Source organism: Chenopodium quinoa, unplaced genomic scaffold (genome assembly GCF_001683475.1).
Source record: "Chenopodium quinoa cultivar QQ74 unplaced genomic scaffold, ASM168347v1, whole genome shotgun sequence".
NCBI lineage: Eukaryota > Viridiplantae > Streptophyta > Magnoliopsida > Caryophyllales > Amaranthaceae > Chenopodium > Chenopodium quinoa.
The window spans coordinates 27,976-33,975 of record NW_018742418.1 but is presented as its reverse complement, the minus strand read 5'-3'; positions in this window follow the sequence as shown (position 1 = coordinate 33,975).

The following is a 6,000-nucleotide window of genomic DNA, read 5'->3' as shown; positions in this document are numbered from 1 at the left end:
CGCTTATCTTACGTAGGAGTTGCATTTAAAAAATAAAATTCCATCTCTCCTCTCTCCTCAAGATTTTAGTTTTTTTTGTTGTTAAGGCCGAGAATGTTTTAACCCTTTTTCTTTAATTTAATTCAGTTTCTTGCATTATTCTCTTCGTTTGTGAGAGTCTTTTTAAGTTTCAGAGATTTTGATTCTCATCTATGGATGAGAATTTTATTTTTAGGGTTCTAATAATAATTGGGAAGATGTTTTGGATTCGTATGAGTTTAGGGTTTGTTATTAACTCTACATCAAAACATCAATGCAGAATGCGAAGATTTCTATTTGGAAAGATGCGAAGATATCATAAATCACTGCTATGACAGATCGTGGCATCATTGGCATGCCAACCCTGTCAAGCTTGTGCAACATTTACGCAGGATTGTGAAAATTGATGTACATACACATATCATAACAAGAAACTAACATTTGTGATGTTATGATGGTAAGGCAATTTATACGAATTATAAACATTTGTAGCCTAATTAGGTTGCGTGCTTGCTCGACACATGTTTAGCTCTAATGTTTTGCTCATCCTAAAAGAAATACTCCTATATACTTTGGTCGATCATGGGCCCATCCGCCCCCTTTGGTTTAGGGTGAAGAGTAGGCACACGATCCTTAACGTGCTTCTTCCCTGAGGGAGAAGGCTTCTTGGCCGACTAACCCTTGTTGGTGCTAGTTGACTTAAATTATTTATCAGGTCCTTTTTGAAACTCGTCATGAATTTCACGAGTTCGTCTCTAGTGATGGGAGTAGCACCCTCCGCCGCCTGGGGTCGCCCAGCCGGCTGGACGGTTGGGTTGCTTGGACCAGCTTTGTCTTCGCCCCGTTCCCTTGTTTCCTTGGAACGGGTGCGCCTCGTTCTGAGGACCCGTCTGGGGCCACATAGGTGTCGACTCCGAAGTCATCACCACTCTCTTGGTTTGTATAGACCTCTACTCCAGCCAAAGGCCAGTTCTCATCAGCAGGCGGTACAGACTGTTGTGAAGCTATCTCGGAAGTACTCTCCCTACATACGGCGCCAAATGTTTCGGGGTTTTTGGAGTCCCTCGGGAGAGTTACAATTCCAAGAATGCGCGTCGATCGTCTGTACTTGCAAAACCACGGAAACTCCGGTTGGGTGGAGTTCCGCCTCCGACGATCAAGTTAGAACGTATCCGAATGTATAAAAGTGCGGAATGTAAAGGTTTTTATCTGAGATTTCGAGAGAATTCCGCAATTAATATTGCTCGGGTTTTGTGTGTATATTATGAATATGCAATAAATGTGGATTTTCCTCTATTTATAATGTGAGGGGATCAGTTCCCCTTTCATGGGTTGGAGTGCCACGTGTCACCAGAGGATTGGTTCTCTCAGAACACTAGTAGAAAAAATGAAATAGGCACCGCAAAATGTGCACCGGTTTTTAAAAATCGGTGCGAAAAAAAATAAGCGGGATTATTGAGGGAATGACTTTTCGCACCGGTTCGGTTTGAACCAGTGCGAAAGCTATTGTAAAAAAAAAAAAAAAAACCCGGCCATTTTTATTTTCTTTCTTACTCTTTCTGTCTTCTTTCTTTCTCTTTCCTCGATCTCTCCTCCTCTCAACAATAGAAACCCTAAATTCCTCCTTTCTCCTTCGATCTCCTTCTCTTTCCTCCAACTGAAAAAAACCCTAAAGCTCCTTTTCTTTGCAATCAACCATTGACGTTTCCTCGCGTCCTCCTCCTTAACCAGTTTGATTCTTGAACACTATTGGCTATAATTGAAGCTGATGATGCTAGGTAAGATGTTTCTCATTGTAATCATCGAAAATCAATTTAGAAGTTTTTTCAGTTTGAATGTTGTAAATGATGATTGTTTGAGTTGATTTAACTTTATTTTTTCAAATTTATGTAGCTTTGAGTTGATTTAAGTTTCCGGGTAATGGTTTTTTGGATTGTTTGTGCTAAATTTTTGCGGATTCAGAGATAATTTTTCTTTTTTCTCGATCTGAACTTTTCAATTTTATTCTAATTCTATTATCGATTTTCGTTTTAATCCTCAATCATTTTAGCCCTTTAATCATTTTCATATTTAGTTTTGTTTTTAATTTTCAATTATATTAGATCTAATTTTTCTGATTTTTATATGAAAATTAATCTAAAGTTTCTGTTTGGGGCGATTTGTTCTGATTTTGTGCGTTGATGGTGTGGTTGTGGGTGTTTGGTGCGAACCTCTCTGATATTGACACGTGTCAGCACACGATTGGTCCACGTGGACAGGGTAGTTTTACCCTAAACACGAGTTATGGTATAATATTATTAACGACCCTTATTTCATTACACGCCATGTTGAGCAATCCAATTTGCATATAGTTTTCAGAAACCCTATCCTACACTTGAGTGATTTTGACACATTTGATAATGTTGTTGAATTGGATTACCCTTACAAGTATATGGATTTTATTCATGAAAAAAGATCACCCGCATTCTATAAAGGTGTTCGAGTAATAGGATTGTGTCGTTGTATACTTTGCTTATCCGTGAATTATCATCCCTACACCATTATATTGTACAACCCTACCACTCAAGCTCACAAGACCCTTCCGTTTTTTCCCTTTAAGCTTATCTTTTGTCCTCAAAACGATTGCTACCTTGGGTTTGGTTATGATCACGTGTCCAAGGAATTCAAGTGTGTGAGGATTTTACAACGTACATCTTCTGTTAAAGGCGGTAATGTCATGAGTCAAGTTATGGTTTATAGTTTGAAAGCGGATTCCTGGAGACCGGGGGCTTATGATGTTACGCAATTCTTTTATTTTCAGTATAGATATGGCCTTGATTTTAAGGGAACTTTGCATTAGACCATCGAATATGCGTATGGTAAAACACAAGTCCATCATATAGTTTGCTTCAATCTTGAAGATGAAAAGTTTAGCTCTTTTCCATTGCCTAACGACACTACAGAGCCGATTTATTTGTTTCATCACACTCAAACAGGAGAGCTTGATGATTGCTTGTGTCTAATGCTCAACGATTTTATTTATTGTGAGGTCTGGATTATGAAAGAGTATGGCATATCCTTGTCCTGGACTAAATTGTTTAGAATTTCTTTGCAAAATATAGTTAAGGAATTGATGCCTATTTATTTGTTGAAAGAAAGGAAGAAATTTGTGGCAAGCTTCTTCTTTTTTTTAACATTGCTTGTGTGGACATGCAAACTTTGGAGATTACAAATCTTGAGCTCCCTGGTTTCGGTAAGACGATAACGAATGCTTATGTATGCCCAGAGAACCTTCTTGTGTTCAAGAATGCTGAATATGGTCTTGTAGAAACTTGGTCACCAAGAAAGAACGCCAAAAGGCGGTGAAAGATTAAACAGAATAACAAACCAAGAGGTAGACATGACCTAAGTGTTTTTTTTTGTTAAGCCTTATATTTGTGTATAGCTAATGGGCCAATGGGATAAGCTCTAATCTCTCTTAGGTTGTATATTATACTTGCTCATACAGTAATACAACTACGAAAAATCAATTCCTGACATGGTATCAGAACCTCTACACTCTAAACCCTAAAAACTCTAAAAAATAATTTCTCTCTATTGATAATCATGGGCGATGAAGGGAAGGTTGATCCTTCATCTCTTTTCTATCTAGGCGCATGTGATCAACCCGACAACCTAATTACTCACGTGATCTTGAAGGGGGATAATTACCTCCCATGGTCTAGGGCAATAACATTGTCCTTGAAATCTCGACGAAAGTTCGGTTTTTTGGATGGTACTATCTCCAAACCAACGGAGAAGAAGAAAATGCTTGACTGGGAGACCGTAAATTCCATGTAAGTCTCATGGATTTTGAGGGCTGTCGAAGCAAAACTTGCGGCTTCCAGGCCTTATTTTGAAGAGGCAAAGAAGTTGGGATTACTTGGAGAAGCGCTTTTGTGTTGCTAGCGGACCTCGTCTACAACAATTGAGGGCTTCAATTACTAAATGCAAGCAGACGAAAAATATGTCAGTTGAAGATTACTACAATAAGCTCATGGGCTATTTTGATGATCTAACCCGCCTCAAGCCTCCCCACGGCTGTGAGTGTGGGAATTGCAATTGCAATGTTGCTGAAAAATATGAATTGGACAAGGAGGACAAAAAATACACCAATTTTTGGTTGGGATCGATGACGATTTATATTTGGTTGTGAGGACGAATTTGTTATCCCAGCAACCCCCTGCGACTTTGGACCGTGTATATCAAGCGTTCCTTCAAGAGGAACGTTCTTGCGGTATAGCCAAGGTCAAGCTCTAACCGAGAAGGCAGATGCTCATGTCTTCGCTCTTTCCTCGGATCGTCGCTCATTCCAATTTGCTACTCGTGTTGATAAATCAAAACTATTTTGCTCTCATTGCAAACGGTCGGGACATGACAATTTAGGTTGTTTTATACTCCATGGCTACCCCCCTTGGGAAAAATATGGGAATAAGGGGGGTGCCGTTGCTTCGGGTTAGCAGGCCTCGGTGCCTGGTAGCAAGCCCCCCGCTAGTGTTGCCGCTGCTGCTACTTCGTCTGCTGGTGCTGCCATGGAGCATAGCAAACCAGGCAAGAGCTAATGTCGTGGGCAGCCCCCTTGGTGCTTCTACCTTGCCTTCACAGGATACTCTTTCGGCTTTATCAGAGCTTCAACCCGAGCATGTCCGTATGTAGTTAAGTATGGTTAATAATCACCAACAATATAAAATGACTGGTGAGTATTTTTCCTTGTCTTGGATAGTTGATACCGGCGCTTCTCATCATGTGACCGGTGACGACTCTTGTTTGATGGACGTGCATCCTATATCTCCTTGTCCCGTTGGTCTTCCGGATGGTGCTCATGCTATGGCTACGAAGGAGGGGAGAGTGTGTTTGGCGAATGGACTTATACTTGAGAATGTTTTATTTGTACCCAAATTAAATTGCAATTTAATATCGGTGTCTAAAATGATTGATGATTCACATTGTTTTGTCCGATTCACTGACTCTTTATAAGCTATACAAGACCGACACTCGGGGAGCTTGATTGGAGCCGGTGAACGGATAGATGGACTATTAAATAAAGCCGGTCTCGCAGCGAGACCACGAGACAACAACACTTGGCATTCCAGATTTTCGCCAAGTGTCAAGCCACGTAGGTGACAAATAGGTATTATTGTGACACGTATGATGATAAGTAAGCGAATTTTGAATAAATTATCTTTAAGATAAAAATATTATACAGAGTTTTATTATCGATATACTTCTAAAGTTCTAATATTCCATATATACAAAATTAATCATTACTTTGAATAAATATCCTATAACTCGATTCTATTTCCATCATAAAATTCGTTTTAAAAAGTACTTTAAAATAAGATTCATTTATAATATATTTAATTTATTTAAAAATTATAGAGATTAAAATAAGTTTTAATCAATAAAAATAATTTTAATTTGGTAAAATTACTTTCAATTTAGTAAAAACAATTTAAGCTCAATAAAAATAATTTCAACTCAATAATAACATAGATATGTATTCACAAACAAAACTACAAAATTACACTATTATATACATACATAAGCGATATGATTGTATGTCTAAATATTTTGCATTATTAAAAGGGATTATATGATTGAATTTAACATTCAAGCCAAAAAGTTTATCGTAAAATTTTATCAATCATCTGGGCATTGCCCGAGCACAAAACTAGTAACTAATATATAAAGCTAAACTTTTAGCCAGGTTATGAGACAGCGACACTTGGCGTTTTAACTTTTCGCCAAGTGTCGCGCCACGTAGGTGACATATAAGTTATAAAAAATTTATTGAGTGTTTTATTTATGATAGAACTTCTAATTTTCCATATGAATAAGTAGATTATAACTTTAAAAAATTATCTTATAAATTTGTTATTTTTATATCATAAAATTTGTTTTAAAAAGTTGTACAAAACAAGACTCATTAATAATATATTTTAATTATTTTTATATCATAAAATT